The sequence below is a fragment of the Cupressus sempervirens genome, chromosome 5 (assembly GCF_028749045.1).
Source record: "Cupressus sempervirens isolate cs-2001-9-10 chromosome 5, ASM2874904v1, whole genome shotgun sequence".
In the NCBI taxonomy this organism is placed as follows: Eukaryota; Viridiplantae; Streptophyta; class Pinopsida; order Cupressales; family Cupressaceae; genus Cupressus; species Cupressus sempervirens.
Genome location: NC_143122.1, coordinates 694,479,542 through 694,498,059, shown reverse-complemented (window position 1 = coordinate 694,498,059; position 18,518 = coordinate 694,479,542). Strand labels below are relative to the sequence as shown.

At 32.9% G+C, this 18,518-nt stretch overlaps 1 pseudogene; it reads left to right on the top strand.

Moving 5' to 3' along the window:
* LOC149557881 (protein CTR9 homolog) overlaps positions 1 to 18,518 on the top strand; it is a 30,228-nt pseudogene that overhangs the window by 9,653 nt on the left and 2,057 nt on the right.

Sequence of the window (18,518 nt, the reverse complement as noted above, 5' to 3'; positions counted from 1 at the left end):
CTTGACTTCTATTGCGTGCATGGTACTCCATAAATTGTGCCAAGCTATTGCACTTGAATAATCATTGCAGATGTGGAATAATGGGAATATGCCAAAGAACCTTGCGAGGCACCTTTTTTGTTAATCGATCTAATTGATATCTACTGATATGACAAGTAGGGCATTGTGTTGCAAATTCATGCTATTTATGATATATAATATGATCATTCGGACATGCATCTATTGTTTGATACTCCATTCCAATATCTTTCATGATGGAAGATAATTCTTGGTACGAGTGAGGTAGAATGTTTGATGGTGGTAACAAACACTCACCTATCAACCTACAACCAAAAATATAATTTCTTAATTTAAAGAATATTAATTGCTACATGAACCCAATGTTAATTGTAAGGGAACTACGAGTAAAATAATGAAAGAAGATGGCATACCTTAACATACGTGTCATTGCTACATTGGATAAACCATTTATAACCTTCAAGTTCACCAATAGCAATACAGCGGCAAGAAGAGTTGTTTTGGAGCCTTCATATATAGACTGGTGTGCCTTCTCAAGTAAAGGTACATCAAACTCTGCATCATCATCACCATCATCATCATCATCATTATCATCTTGATCATCGTGATCTTCATCATCCTAATCTTCTTCCATGGTATCATTACCATCTACTTCAATATTCACACCTCCATGTTCCCTCATTTGGAAATCCGCATTCTTCGAATTGTCATGGTCCATAACATGAAACTCAGGGATGTTGACCTATATGAAAATGATGACCTTATATTAACCATGACCATGATGTCATAATCAAATCATGTCTTATGTAATTTATAAACTATTAAAATACATACCAATGGGCGATACTCGTTTCCCCCTTCAATGTGACCATGTTGCCTACAATGTTGCTCAGCTGTTGTGATTAGATATCTTCGAGTCTTTAAGCCCTTACACATTTTGCAAGGACAATAACATTTTCCATCACCTTTTCTTTTTAAGTTAGACCACAGTCTAGCAATTGTCTCCTTGTTTTTTTGTGCGTTGATATCGTCAAACATGGTCTATCTTGAATGGAATGACTCGTTGGTGGAAGAAGGATGATTTGTTTGCAACCTGCAGATGGAGTAGTAAGAGGAAGACACATATAAAAAGGAGTTAGGTCTCTGAACCAAGTAGGAGTTAGGACATGCTGGAGTGGGGTCAGCCCAAGATATTTTGGAATCTTGAAGAACCTGGTAAAGGGTATCTGGAAAGGTGAAAATAAACAAGTATTTTTACAGCTACAAAGGAGGAATCGAGAGCATTATAAATAATCAAGGAGAAACTTAAATCCATACAACTTCACCTCTATTTACAATTTGACCTTTTTGCAAGTGAAATATGACAATATACAAAATTTCCAATCATATTTTCACTTAAAAAAGAACACCAAATATACCTTTGCTACAATATCTTCTTCAAATTCTTCGCTATCAAATTCTTCAGAACTGCAAGCTCCTGTGCAGAAAAAAGATGAGATGTACTAAGTAATTTTTGATGGGCAATATTTAAACAAATCAGCTATCAAAAAAACAATTTATGAAATTCAGTTGCTTTATTATGTACTGAAGACTTGGCAAGATGTTCCCAAGTTTATCTATAGAATGCCTATCTGCATGGTTGTTTGCAAATAGTCTAGTATGGTGCCACTTTTGAACAACAAAAAATTTCACTAGGGCTGGTAATTTGGCTCAAGAGATGCACAAGCTTGTTGACACCACAGAACTTTTAGTTCATCATATAGCATTCAGTTGTCTTCTTTAACAAAATCCAAAGAGAATACAAACAAACTAATGAGCCGTGTCTATCTCAATTGAATAGCAAGTACTATAGTGAGTATTAGGAAACTGACCTTGCGAATAGCATCTAGTTCATAAAGTATTAGGAAAGTGACCTTGCTAATTAGTTTAACATATATTGGTGAATAGAAAATTCATAATAAAAATCTGATTTTTTTCCACACTTGTTCAAACCATATAATGAAACGACAAAAAATGAATTGTATACAAAGACCATATTGTAGGCTATCCAAGTTGAAAGTGAATATATGACCTTTATGGGGTGTTGTACCAAGTGGAGCAAATATGTGAGAGCTTGAAGATGAAGGGCTCCTATTTTGGGGCCAATATTTGGTGGTTTCAAGGTGCCTAGGGAGAACCTTTGATGCTAAGTCTTAGTTATGTAGACTTTGGCGAATCTGGTGAGCTTTCTATGAGTTTGTACCTATTGTATCAGTAGCCACTATGCCCTATTCCAGACCTTCAGTATTCTGATTGACATCAATTATAAGTGTGCATCCAGATGTTAGCTATAATTGATTGGGGTGGCTTTTAGTGTGTATCAATCTAATTTGACATGTGTGATGGCAGTATCAACGTGTTATCAGCATCTTACATTATTTAGAAGAGGTGTGGTTCAGTGGGTAAATGTTCAGTCATTGTGGGAATGGTATTCTATGCTTTCTGTTAGGTTAATTTGTGTTGTTGCAGCAATCTAATTTTATAATCTGAATGTTGTATCAGTTTGTTTCAATAATTTTCTTGTTATTTTTCTATATTGTAATGCATCTCACTATAATGTCCCCTTTTTGACATGACATTCAATAATACAAATAAAAAGTAAAAAATATAAAAAATTAAAATAACATGTAATATAATTATAATTCAATTAAGTTTAGTGAATGATCAAAATGAATGCAATAAAGAGTTATGAGTATTGAAGGATTAAGATATAAAGGAGAGACCATTCTATGAGAAGAGAACATGAAGGAAGCAAACAATCATTTGGAAATAAATTATTATTCCGTGAGGCAGCAATGAAGGGTGGCGACTCAATTCCTTTTGAAGGGTGGCAATTCTTTTATAAATAAAATATAAAGGGAAGATCAATAGAAATTCACCATCAAATGTCATTTCATTCAACTAGATACAAAATCAGAAATCCATTCAAGAATCAATTTATGAAATCAGTACACACCAATATATCAAATCAGCATTCATTCAATCATCACTATCAACATTTGTTAAATCATCAATCCTGAATCCATCAAAGTAAACCATTCAATTGTCCACCTATCATCAATTGGGAATCAAATATCAAAATAACCAAACAATCAGACCAGCAAGCAAACAATCAGTCACTTATACAGGCAAATATCAACTATTCGAGTATCAACCATTCTAGCATCCAATCATTTAAATATTTATAATTAAGACATCAATTGGTTAAGCATCCACCCATCAATCCTTCAAGAAATGATAATAAAGAGAAATCATACAATTGACAATGATCTATCAAATACATCAAGATATTGGTTTTGAATTCTAGTTAGTACTTGCAAACTGGACAAGTTTTGGGCCCATAGGTTAGGCTAAGGATTTGAGGCAATATTTATGATACATATTCCAAAAAAATTAGCATAATTGGTATAAATACTAGGTCGTTACTGCAGAGCATAAAAACTAGTTGATTAGGACATTTAGCAATTCCCGATTTGGGTGCTCCATTTCAATTTGTTTAAATTGTTTTGTCCAATGTAGGTTGATGCTTTTTAGTTTCAACGTTGAAACCCAAAGTGTCATATTTGGTAGGCATGTTTGTTCTTATAGCCTTAAATTCATTGACTGTGATTTTAAGAAAAATCTACGGCGAGACTTATTTTTCAGATGCATGATGAGAAACGATTTCCACATTGAAAAGTTTTATGAGAATTCCTAGGTTCAACAGCTATGTCTTTTCTAGGGCTTATAACATCTCTTCTTTTGACCTTATGCAAGTGACAAAGTATGAGAAGGGTAGACTTTAGCAATGGCTATTGCTTTTGTTATTATTCCATTTTTAATTATTTTTCTTATCTCATATCTATGTTTATTTTACATTTTTTCATTTCCAAGTAAATTGTGGCCCCGAGGGGCCACACCTTTTTATATTGATTTAAGAAAAAAGATCACACATAAGGGTGCATCTATAGCTAACTACTTAACATCTAGAATCATATTAACAAAAAGGTTCATATTCATTCTCAAACATATTAAATTGTACATCAGCATAGCCACCAAGGCTAGCCTCCAAGAGCAATCTAGAAAATTTCCACTATTCAGAAGGGTGACAAGAATCATAGTCCATCTTGCAAAAATCATTTTCCAGACCAATACACAAGCTTTCTCAAGAGTATAGAGAATAGCCCAAGCTTCCATCTAATTTTTAGAATGAGTACTTAAGGAAGTAGAAAAGAAAAACTAAACAGGGCTTAAAGTTCCACTACTAGTACCACCCATTCCTGTTGGACGTGGATTACTCCTTGAAAACCCATCTATATTGATTTTGAGGAAATCATTTGGGAGGGGAGACACTAACCTAAATGGTTCACTTTCTTGACTTGCTGAACTCTGGGACCAAACCTATTTTGTGAAGAAAGAGAAAAGCATTGATCCAAGTGATTAGCAATGTGGAGATCCAAATGAACAGTTTACTGAGATAGCTCTTGTTTCGACAGACCACCCTCTCATGAAATCTCATTCATATTATAATCTTGCATGATCTTATCATAGCAAAGGTGATTATGAAATTGTTGGCTGCTACTACATGGCATCAGTCAAGGAAAGCCAGAATCCATAGGATTTTGTGTTGCCATACTTTGGGTTGGGACAGGTTAAATGAAATTGGGAGATCTTAAGAGTTCTCTCTCAAATTTTGAAAAGGTTTTGGAGGTTCACCCTGAGAACTGTGAGAGCTTGAAAGTTGTAGGCCATATATATGCTCAACAAGGGCAGCAAGAGAAGGCTTTAGAAATTCTAAGAAAGGCAACTCGCATAGATACACGTGATGCTCATTCCTTTATTAAGATGGGTGAGTTATTGATATCATCAGACCCCGATGCAGCCTTAGATTCTCTTAACACATCAAAGTCTCTTCTGAAGAAGAGCAGAGAAGATGTACCCATTGAATTGTTAAACAACATTGGGGTTCTTCATTCTAAGCGTGATGAACTAGAGTTGGCTCAGCAAACTTTCATGGAGGCATTAGGAAATGGTGTTTGGGTTGAATTCATCAATAAAAGCCCCAGTATCAATTCTGAAGTTTTTCCTGTGTGTTTAAAGCATATGGAATTCTTCCATCAACTAGAAGAAGAAGGTATTTCACTTGAGTTGCTGTGGGATAAAGTGACAACACTATTTAAATTGAGTTTCTTTTTAAATACTATTTAAATATAATTTAGAATATGAATTTATCCATGAGAAATCTAATGAATAGTTGCTCTTGCATCATAGACGGAGATGCTAATGCAAGGTATGATGTTACTAACTTCCCTCTTAGCGCCCTAGTCCACCAACTCATACATGAAACCATGGGACAAAAAAGAAAAAATGTTGGAATTAAAAGCTTTTTCGATCAGTTATTAGGAGTATGAACGAGGTCTGCATGTCAGATTCGAATGAAGCCCTAAGATTCATTCAAAGCCCCCACACCAATATTGGCATGGAGGCTTCAAGTGAAGCCCCTTGGGACCTTCATTCAAAGATTTGGCTTCATTTGAAGCCCCTAAAATTTAGCTTCCCCACTTTCCATCTGATTTCTTCATTATGGAAAGTGGGAACCATTATTGTGGCCCTAACTAGGAACAAAATTTTATCACCTGATTTTCCTTTTGTTGACTTCATGATCTTTCTATGAAGCAAATAAAATAATAACTAACATTTTCTATGTTTCAAACTTCTATGTTGACTAAAAAACATCTGCTGAAATAACTTTATTTGACAAATTCCATTAAAAAATTATAACCTTTTTCAACCTAAACTTATATTAGACATTTTATAAGTTACACTAGATTAACATGTTTAAAAGTAACTACACATATCTAAATGTGTGCACTACATAAGTGTGCGATAAAAATATATATGTATATTTCAATCTATCTTGACATATGTTCATAATCACTCGTATGAAAAGGAATGTATTCAAATATTTCAAGCTCATCTTTGTCATTTGGCTCCCCAAAAATGTGCATACAAGTAACAAAATATTATAGAAAGTCAAGTATTCAAACTATTTGCTAAATGTTACAAGAGAACGATAGATCATTCATTGTTGAATATATAAAATATTTCATATACCATAGAATAACTATTTTATAAATGAAAACTTTCATACATGGGATGAAGCATTCTATTTGTTTGAAAGTCTATTGGACATTGTGAGCTTGCATAAAAAATATCACAATAGTCCTTGAATGCTTGAATGTTCTTTTTTCACCTATAAGTAGTGGTGAATATAGAAATAATGAGACATTTTATTTAATCTACTATATGGATTTGAAGCAAACAAAATTATTATAGCAACTCAATGCAAAGGAAAATCAATATATTTAATTTAAAATAGTCTAAATGTATTCATACAAAAACTATAAATGATTATCCCTATTTAATTGATCTTTATATATTCCTAGTTTTTCAGCTAATGACCAGCCAAATGAAGCCCATAAAGACAACAAGACACATTTTATACCCAAATTAGCATTTTAGAATATTATGAATGAACCACTTTTCTTTCTTTGTAGCCTATTTTATCTTGGAAATAGGATACCAAATCATGTTATTATCCTTGATTTATAATCTTATCCTAGTTGATATTTTCTAACAAAAAATTCAATAATCTATTTAGATAACTTGTCTTTTATAGTGTTAACCATTCTCCAAAAATACATAATTTTTTTTCTAAAAATATCTTCGAACTCAATGGAAAGCTCATGATTCAACTACCTCTTGTCTCCTATTGAGGTATTTTTGGGATGATATAATAAATAATTCATTCCATCCTACATTGGTAATACTTCTTATTTGGTGAATACATCATTTAATCAAAAGGACTCTTTGTGTGGTGAACCTTTAGTATTTTACCTATACAGTAGATAGATCAGAAGCAACAACATATTTAAATAAACTAAATATCTCTAGAAACATATATGTATATATGTAATAATGTAAATCAAATCAATCTAGAATATTTTCAAGATATAAGTTAAATTCTCATGGATCATTTAGAAGTCATATGTCACAAAAATCTTCAAGTGGGTTACAATTTCTTATTTTTGAAAAATAAATCAAATATTGAATAAATTTGAACCTAAGATTTATTTAAAATAATTTTAAGATATATATTCAATAAAAAAATTTTAAAAAAAAGATAATAGAACTATATCATTGAACATAAGAGGAACAAAATTTCATCACTTGATTTTCCTTTTGTTGACTTCAAAATCTTTCTGTGAAACAAATAAAAAACAAATAACATTTTCTATGTTTCAAACTTCTATATTGACTACAAAACATGTTCTCAAATAACTTTATTTGGTGAATTCAATTTAAAAGATTAGAACCATTTTCAACATAAACTTATACGAGATTTTCAACAATTTTCAAACTTCTATTTTGACTACAAAAGATCTCTTGGAATATAGATCATCCATTGTTGAATATGTAAAATATTTCATATACCATACTATTTAATCTTGCTAGGCTGTTTGAACAGCTACATGACACTGAAAAAACAAATCTTTTGTACAGGCTAATATTGTTCAAGTTTCCTGATTATGTGGATGCATATCTACGACTTGCAGCCATGGCCCAGGCTCGAAATGAGATCCAACTAAGCCTAGAATTGATTGGGGAGGCACTTAAGGTGGATAAAACCTTAATAAATGTGATTACCATGCTTGGCAACCTGGAACTGAAAACAGATGACTGGCTTAAAGCAAAAGAAACAATTAAAACTGCACAAAATGTATCAGATGGTAAGGATGCTTATGCTGAAATTTCTCTTGGAAACTAGAATTATTTTGCAGCTTCACGCAATGAGAAGAAGGATCCAGATGTGGAGGGAATACATCTTGATAAGGCTAGGGAATTGTATTGTAAAGTGTTGGCTCAGAGACCTAGAAATGTCTACGCTGCAAATGGGGCAGGCATTGTGCTAGCCGAAAGGGGTCATTTTGATATTGCAAAGGAAATTTTCACACAGGTTCAAGAAGCTGCAATACGAAACATCTTTGTTCAGATGCCTGATGTGTGGGTAAATCTAGCACATGTTTACTTTGCACAAGGACAGTTTGGGCTTGCAGTGAAAATGTATCAAAATTGTTTGAGGAAATTCTATTTTGGCACTGACACCCAAATTTTATTATATTTAGCTCAATCACATTATGAAGCAGAATAGTGGTAAGATTGTAAAATAACATTATTAAGAGCAGTACATTTGGCACCCTCAAATTACATGTTATGCTTTGATGTTGGTGTTGCCATGTAGAAGTTTTCAACTTCAACACTTCAAAAGCAAAAACGTACTGCTGATGAGGTTCGTCAAGCAATGTCTGAATTAAAGAATGTGCTCCATGTGTTTAGCCAACTATCAGTAGTGCTAAGCCCTCATACACATGGCAGGTTTCAAGGATTAATACAGGCCACCCATGTTGCAACCCTATATGATTGCTTTCACAACCTGCCATCTCCATGCATTTTTTCTATATGTATGCTAATTTGATTTAAGGAACTGTCAGGCTATGTAATTGTATGATTTGATCATGAGAAAAACTTTGTGGAATAATGAAATATGATACAAGAAACAAGGAATATGCACTATGTTTCAATGAATTTTTAAAAATTTCAAGGTTGATTTTGCAAGATGAGCATCATAGAACTTTACAAAATTATGAAGACAAGGCAGATTTTGTGTTGCTGAACAAGAAAGCATATTTCTAACTGAAGTATTGACATAAAAAGTTTAGTAACTATTTTAGAAAGTAATCTTGACGAAAGAGAGCATATTCTTAAAGTAGTGGCTTGGTAGAAATCCATTAAAAGTGTCCATTAAAAAACATAATACAGCCTAAATATGTCAGTATATGGCAGAGAGTTTTACATGGCATTCCTGGGATAAATAGAATAGTAGTCAAGGCCTATTCAAGAATGAAAAAGCTTGTTATTTTCCAAGGAGAGGACTTCTATCAAGAAAAATCATTAAATGTGGAGTGCACTTTGTAATAGACATAAAAGATTGCATGAAAGTTGTGAAAGGGGTGTAGAAGATGCTCACTTTTTCCTTGCAGAGTAACAGGTAGTTGGTGTTGTTGTTTCTATTAGTGTGAATTATGCAAAGTAGCCAATTGCGTTTGATAAGAAACTCAGTGTCAATTCAGATGACATCCATTTCAAAGGAAGAAGACTTGATAAAGATAAGGCTCTTCAAGCCCTAAGGAGATCAAAAGCGTTCAAAATTCTAGAACCCTACACAGTCGAGAGAAGACAGAGTGTGCAGAGTTTCCCCTAATAGTTGAGATCATGAACATAATCCAAATAGGAAGTTCGTGGAAAGTCGCATAGTATGAGTGAAGAATCTAATGAGATGATACATTGCATATCATAAAAAGTGGAAAAAAAACCCCAAAAAAAACTTTAAAATACCATGTGATCGGAGCATGAAGGAGGTGGCAAGAACAAGAGCTAAAACAAAAGGGTGATGACATTGAAGAAAGCACAAATGGAAGTCTACAATCATAGCAATAAGTCACAACAAAATTTTATTACAATGTTCTACAATCAAATGCACCTGTCAATGATCTATAGCAGACGTGGCCTTGTGCCCTTTTTGATGGAGATCGGACTTTTTTGCTTCCCTCGCACCAATGTTGATGGAAATCGGACTTGTAGCTTCCCTTGCGCCAATGTTGATGGAGACCGGACTCGTAGCTTCGCCAAATGAAATGTGAATTACATTTTTGCCCTTTTTTTGTTTTATGTTGTTGTGTGTGTCACAATTTTGACAAAATTAATTTGTCGCAATTGCGACCAACACAGGCATGTTATTTAAAAAAAACAAAAATTTGCTTTATAACGCGACCAACCAACCCATTTAAAAAACTTGGTCGCAATTTTTGGTTGCGATTTAGGGTGAAATGCACTAGTGGGAGGGGTATGTGCTTGTCGTGTGGAGGGGGTGTCAGCTGTCACGATCATCGTTGCTAGAAAATTGTCAGTTGTGGTGGCGACCTAAGGTTTGGATTCTGGTGAGTTTGCCACTACCGAAAGTCTTGCTATCGCTAACATTTAACATTCGGTGGCTGAAGATGAATGCACTGGCATTGGTATTTTTAATCCCACATGCCTTATGCAATGGGGTTTTTTTTGTTAAAAAACAAAGCCCGTTGAACTCTAAACAAATGAGTCGCCAGTGTATTGGATGTTATTGTTGGCTATAATGTATGGAGCTCACCGAGTGTTTGAAGGCTATCTCCAGTTGTGTTGTAAATGGTTGGATCTTGTAAAATTCCAATGGAATACTCACCAAATATTCTCTGCAAGGGTCAAGGTTTCACCACATGGTTCCTGCAAAAAAAAAAATATTAGGCCTAAAAAATAAAATTTGAAAATATTCTAAAAATCAAAATTGTAGAGAAAAATTCAGATCTGAAAAAATAAAGTAAAAAATCTAATGAATGACCATACCATATTTGCAAATCAAGCCTTCGGATGTCGGTTTGTAAAAAAAATTGCCTCAATTTCGACTATAGCCCAGCATAGACAAATTTATAGTCAATTTTCACCGAATTGACACTCTAGACACAATGGTGAGGTTCACTTTTGCTCTAGATGCTCTTAGTATCTGTGGATACTTTAAATTTGGATTGAGGTGTCCTCTAAGAGGTGAAGCAATAATGATCTCCAATGGTTATGAAATAATGCTCCAATGGCTCTAATACCATGTAAGAATTTGCCTTTGGAAAAAATTCACCCAAGACCAAGAAGCCTCAACAACTACCACAAAATAGACCAATGGAGTATGATCAAAATATCAATATGAATAATGAATTAATTATATAGTACAAGAGGTGTCTATATATAAAGGCCTCTAAGATGCATCTAGAATGTCTCTAGAATGAACTAAGAGATAAGCATGATAACTAAGCACATGTCCTCCATTGTGCATGAACATACGTGCATCAATGAGAGGATAAGTATAACAAGGTGTATCTCATGTAGAGATGTTGTAGATACCATGTGCTTAAATTAGATGCTTACTCCTATATTGTAGACACCATGTGCTAAATTAGAGTTGCTTACTCATGTATTGTCAACATGACAACTCATATAAGTATGCAAACTCCTAGGTGTCTAACCTAATAAATAATAAAATAATGTATTTAACCTAAGTAAACTTAAGTAAAGTGTAAATAATAAGTATTTACACTAACAGATTGGAGTTACAATAGTAAGCAATGTTGAAGAGTAATCCTGTTCAAGAGATGGAATCTGAATAGGAGGTGGAGGTGTAGAAGTCACAACACTAGTCTCAGGAACAACACATAAGTTCAAATGACCTAACTTCACCTCAGTAGACTCTTGTGAAAAAAGAGACTAAGTCTCTAATAGTGGAGATGGTGGACCAAAATGTGAGAAGGAATATAGGAGGGAAGCATGATCAACAACCCTTGTAGCAATAATATTGCTTGTCTCACTATCTCTAATGTGCAATGAATCCTATGCAAATTCAATTGTCTTCCCTGTTCCACTGTGTATAATATGATAAATAGAGAGAAGGTTAGAGGACAAGCTGGAACACAAAGTACATCATGAAATGTACCATCATTGGGGTTATAGGTCACAATAGTTGTGGCATGAACACAATTGGTAATGCTAAAAAAAATCAAATTTTAGGGGTTCACGCAAACCTATAAATTATGTCATGCAAACCCTATTTGAATATATGTGCATGCAAACATGATCTAAGGGTTCGCACAAACCCTAGGATTCACATGAATGTCAAAAATCATTATTTTTTCCTTACAATTAATATCTTTTTTGGCAGACATGTTCATGTGAATGTTTGTTCACACAAACATTGAGTGTATGTTCATGCGAATAGAGTGTTCACACAAACATGTGTAAAAAAAAAACTTTTTTTTTAGAAAATAAAATGGTGTTTTGACCCTCAATACTGGGATCAAATGACCTCATACCGTAAATCTAAAAATGCCAAATTGTGTTTCTCAGAGCAACCTTTCCAATAACTATAATTTTAATAGGTATTATATTCATTAAGACTTTAAAATATGAGTTTAACTCATTATAGGTTGATTAATGATTGAACATCAACTAACTTCAACACTTCAAAAAAAATTGTAAATTAGGTCAATTTTTTTTTTTTTTTGAAAAATCTCTACGAAATGGGTTAGTGGGCTAGCTTTCTATTGAAAAAATAAATAAATTTAATTTATGATATATTGAGTTCAAGTTATGCTTGTCAAAATGAATGTATGTTAGGAATTACAATTGATGTCACTTTAAAACTCCATAAATTATACAATATGCAACCAAAATAAATCAAACCAAATGTATCCTCTAGATATAAATGTTACAAATCCAAGATCAAAAGAATTACCTCATTTTCATTTGTACAAAAAAAGTTATGCTTGTCAAAATGACTATCCCTCTTTATAAATATTAATTTTTCATATTTACCCCTTTCCTAGGGAGAAGAAACTTTTTACTTAAATAATTTTTAATTTTTTTTTTAAAAATATGGTTACAAAGTAGGAACAAAGTACTAGAAATCACTAGTTTATGTCATCTTCAAATTCTTAATACTTTTAGAGATATAGTCACCCGAATGTGAAGTTAGTTTCAAAAATAATGATTTTAGTGTCAAAATTGGTCACAAAGTGGAACCCATTATTGTGGTCTAACCCATCAATGTCAATAGAACCTTTCCCACATACGGTCATAACCATGTTGTTCCCCATCAAAATGTGTGGAGTAGGAGAAGCCTCAAAAGAAGAGAACAAATCCTGAGAAGATGACATATGGTGTTAAGCACATGAATCCAGCAACCATCTAGAAGAATGAGGAATAGTAGTTGCACATGGTGCATGACCCTTTCTTGTATCTTTATCATCTGATTGAAATGATGATGATGAAGAAGGTCTATGAGAAGTAGAAGGAATATCAATGTTTCTCTTCTAAAGGAGAGTTGTCCAATTTGAAACTTGTTTGGCATAGTTGTCTAACTTCTTCTCATAGCAATGTGACTCATCATGATTTGGCTTATTAAAATAAGAACATTTCGGTCTTTCTAGATTTGATTTACCCTATTGGAATTAATCTGAGACTCTATGGAATAAGATCTCTAAGTCTTCTCCTTTGTCAGGCTGAAGATGGTCGAGTTACTAATGCATGAGTCTATGAGCCTATGAGAGAATCCAACTAAGAGAGCTTAGATTGCTCTCGAGTCAAACGATCACAAAAAACCTCAAAGGATGGCATGGTAAATCTATTACCCAAAGCATCTTTATAGAATAGAAGGTAGAAGAAAAACTCTAAAAGTTTTCACGAAGCTTAGAAAGAATAAGATGAATGCACTCAGCATCAATCTTCACCTTTCCACAACCCTGCAATAAGGATCTCTATTGATTGAACTTCATCAAGAAGTCCTTAATGGAAGGAAAGGAGTCCTATACAAGAGAGGTAAGCTCTGCCTCAATCTGAAGTGCTCTAAACTCATTCATAGTACCAAACAAGCCATGAAGTTTGGTCTACATAGCAAGAGGAAAATTACACCTTTTAAGAAGAAACTATAGAGTGTTTGATACCTATAAAGAGATCAATCATATTACCTCATCCATCTTGTTTTTGTATTGCTTGACCTCATAAGGCCTCTGAAAAACTATCTACACTACATCTAAACAAGACCACAACCCTTTTGACTAGAGAAGTTGAGTCATCTAGGTCTTCCAAGTGTGATAATATGAGGTGTCAAAAGTTCTAGACAAGAAGAGACCTCTCGGCCATTGTTTTAGAAGGTGTTGAATTATTTTTTAATGTATTTTTGGCTTACAAAAGTAAATAACATAAACAATATGAAAAAACCACCAAAATGCAAAAAACTAAACCCCAACTGCTAGAAGGAATGTGTAAATGAGAGAAGAGAAAAAAAGCTTTAGAAATGAATCACATATGCCTAGCAAAAAATACTAGTAAAATGACAAATAATTTGAAAAGTTCTCGAGAAGAGCTTTCTGCCACTTTTTTTGAATTGAAAAATGGAGCTATAACAAAGAATTTATGCCCCCCAGAAGATAGAAGTCATCAACAGACTTCAAGTGCAATAATAGGTACCATACTAAAAAAATTCCCAAAAATACCTAACCATCAACTCTATCTTGGAACCAACTTTTCAATGCTTCTTTCAGATCGAGAAAAGACCCTTGTATGCTCAAGATATCACAAAAAAATGAATAGGGCCCTTGGAAGCACTTTAAAAAGATTTTTTTAATTTAAATAAAATAAAATCCTTTTTAAAAAATCATCACTCATAGTGATGGTGGCAAGGTGATAGCTTGGCTAAGCGGTGACTTGTCGGAGGATAGGTGAACGATGGTGAGAGGTGCAATAGTGGTGGTGCATCAAAATGTGACAATAGCAAGCTGAGAATCTATGAGCAATGACTGGGAAGTTTAAATGACAGCCAAAATCTATAGGTGGTCACCAAAAAGTTTTTTTACAGGCTGACAAAACTTTGACTATGTCTGAAGGAACCTCTGTGGTACCAAAAAGCACTACCCAGTGCCAAAAAAGGGGGTTGCAGGCTAGAAAATGGCCCATGATCCCTTTTTTTTCTTTTTTCTTTTTGAAAAGATACCCTCGAGACATGTGTAGGAGGCTGTACAACCCTACTAAGAAATTTTTTTTGCCTCCCAGATCAACATTATCTAAAATGGATGAACTTATAAGAAAATATGGGTTTTGATGCCTTCTGAATTGAACTGTGAGGTTGGTTTGGTCTCAAAGTGCTCCAAAAGTCAAAGACCCCCTTGTTTTCACAAAAATGCCCAAAAAATAGTAGATTTGATCTATCAAACGCTCGTTCTCCTTTTTCTCCAAATATCGAACAAGCTATAACAGAGCTAGCTTTGATAACATGAAGGAATTGAGAAATATGCAATACAAATCCACAAAGCCCAATGAATACCTTCATGTAAAAACCTGTCACAAAGAAGAAAGGGACAAGAAGAGGCAACGGTTTGCTCTGAAAATATGCAAATTGTATATTCCTAAATGAAAAAGATGTAAGATAATTACACACGACCTATCCTTATAGAAGGAGATCGAAACCTGAAAAGGGTAACCTATAAGGTAAATGCTATTTAATAATTACTAATTAATTATTAAATGATAATGCAAAAGGTGCATAAAGAGAAATCTTAAGAAGGGAGTAAAGTGCATTTAATAAATGAAATTAAATTAACAATTTACTCTAACAGTGACTTTAAAGTTGTTATTATTTACTAGACTACCTATAATAAATTGAAATATTTTATTTACTTTAAAAAATAATCAATCATGTAATTTATCAAAACATTGTTCAAGTATGGGTGTCTCCTATGCATGATCATTGATCTCACATTTTTCTAACTATTTTGTATACCTTACAAATGACATGCTAATGTGGGATCGTATTGATCCTAAAACCTTAATTATAAATAGGAGACTTGAAAAAGTGAACTATTGTTAAAAAAAGGAGATGAATTAAAATTTCATAATGGGATGCATAACTACAAGATCTTATCTCCTATCTATACTATGATTCCTCTATCAAAAACATTATAGAAATACACCTCCAAATATAAAATATTTCAAGTATAAAAATATGGCTATTATGGCTACCTTTAAACATTAGATATTAATTAGAAAATTAAACGTGGAAGAATAAGTCAACTTTGACTATTTAACACTTTTAACTTAGAAAGTAAACCTTAGTATATGATATTTAAGGCCACAATAAAAGTATTACAATAAACCAAATACAAATCCAGGCCTCAAACTCAGACATGAGGGACATAAAGTAATCCTCCACAAACAGATTCAACATCTTATAACAAATAGATTGTCCTTGACATGACAATATAAGTTATCCTCCCCCATATGAAAATAAATAAGTATTCAGTGAGTGCTAAGTATGCCATTTATTCCCATTAGAGATGGATTCATGTGTGAATCTCTACTCATGATATATGGATCAATGAATTTGACTCAAAAACTACACACTTAAATTGTGATAGCAATATCACAATTTGACTTGCTATGGAAAATATCACCTACTTATCAAGTATAAACTTTGCCTCTCATACTTCCCACAAAGTAGAAAGTTGACACAAAAATGCCTGTAACTCTTCATTCCACTGGTAGAAAAATCTAATTATTGGTGAAATGGAAGAGTTTAGGGCCTACTTTAGGATTTTGTGTTGTAGACAAAACTCAAAAAGTTTCTTGGGCCAAATTTGCAAATTAAACATTTTTATGTGGTAGAGTGAGTAACAAGGGGGTGAGAGATTATTGAGTTCTATGCTTAATTTGAGAGGTTTTGGCAATATATTTTGATTGGTCTTGTGGTTTGGAGGCCATTTTATTATTATTCCAAGTGGATAATTGAATTTTTTTTCAGAAATTGAAGGGTAGTTTCTTCACAAATTTGGCCTAATTGTCCTATTAGGCCTTAGTGATCAAACTCAACTTACCAGACAATTGGTGAGACCCAAACTTGATTATGAAATATGTTTTGAATTTCCCAAAAGGGTATTTATAAATGTCATTATCTTGTCTATGAGGTTAAGGATTCAAAATTTATTTCTCAAAAACTATCAAGTAAAGGTAATTGGGGCTAATGGACCTAATAGTGATTAATAGAAGGATCCAACCAAAAATGGTGTTTTGAGTCCAATTTAGTGGTAGAATAATGTTGGTCTCGCATCATTCTAATTATATCAATAACCACTAGTGAAGAGTTTTAATACAACCCATATGTTGAGGGTTTAGTGTGTTAAGGATTTTGTGAATAAATATATTCATTATTTCAAAATAGATTTGATGAGTGCTTTGTGAAGTGTCTTGAAGTAATAGAATGGTGTAAATGTCAAGCTTCCATGTTTGATCCTTTCAATAAGATTGGTGTCTTAGTTGCACAAGAGGGCTGGTAAATGTCACAAGGTTTGGTTGGGTCTTACAAAGTGAATACCTTTATTTGTCTTTGGGTTATTGAACTAGTGAAAAAGTAAATGTTTGGGTTGGTTTTGGGTCTATTAGGAACCTATGCATTAGTTTGGTAAGAGTGTTTTGTAAGGTAGGCTACATTGGTAGTGTGAACAAGTGGCAACACCAAGTTTTTGAGATATTCATCGAAATAAACTATCATGAGGACAATAAGATAGAAAGCTCACATTCATAGAAATCTCTTTCATGTATATCCAAGCTAATAGACACCTTTCCTGTCAATTATAGTTTGTAATTGATTCAGATTTGCATGAATGGGGTAGGTTTTGAACAAGGGCAACATTTTTGTAAGCCTCAAAATGCACTATTGGCCATATTTTTTATTCAAATAAATATTAAAATGTTAAATAAAAAAATATAGTCAATGGTGCAAGGGTTCTATTTGTCATTAGAACTAGGTTTTCTCAAATATAATATTTCAAGTCAATAATTACATTAAATGCGCAATGGGCATGGGAGCATTTATTTTATAAATAAAATTAAGAAAGAAAATATTTGTAACATATAAATATTAAAGAATGATGTTTTATAAAAGTTTATTCTATAGAGGAGCTAAATGAAAACGATGAATCATGTCATCCTAAATATTTGTTGAAGAACAAAAAATATAGAGTACAAGGTAAAAAAGATATTTGTTTATTAATATGATAAATAGGATAAGTATACCTGCTTAATCTCAATTATCTAGATTACTAACTAATTATGTGAAAATATATAAGAAAATGGGGCCAAAAGACTTGTAACTATTGTAAAGAGAAAAATTACATTTTCATTTATATATATATTAAAGACAAGCATATCGATTCATTTGCAAGAAAATAAATTTCATCATGATGTAAAAATACAATTTCAAATCTTTTTTTGAATAATGCATGTTATTATAAGCAACAAAATGTGTGTGTGTGTGTGTGTGTGTGAGAGAGAGAGAGAGAGAGAGAGAGAGAGAGAGAGAGAGAGAGAGAGAGAGAGAGAGAGAGAGAGATTACAATATTTTACAAGCTAATCATGAAGTTTTGAAAAGAATATCTAACTCTTTGTAAATTTGATTTCATTTATGAAGTAAACTTATGCTTTATATTTCATTTCCAAATATATCTTCAACAAGAGGTTGAGAAAGATACATAATCCTATATAATTTCTACTTTTATTTAACTAGTGAAGACATGCAATCATAGAGATGCTCAGCAACATGTGTTCACCAACACACTATATTTCTATTCTTACATATTTAGATGTGTGTTCATAGACATTATGATTCAAGGACAACAATAATAAGATGCATTCCACTACTAAATTATCTTGACAATATCAAGTATTTATTATATATATTATAAAATACAATTTACCCTCCCTACAAACTAACATATAAATTATGTACATATTTCTAA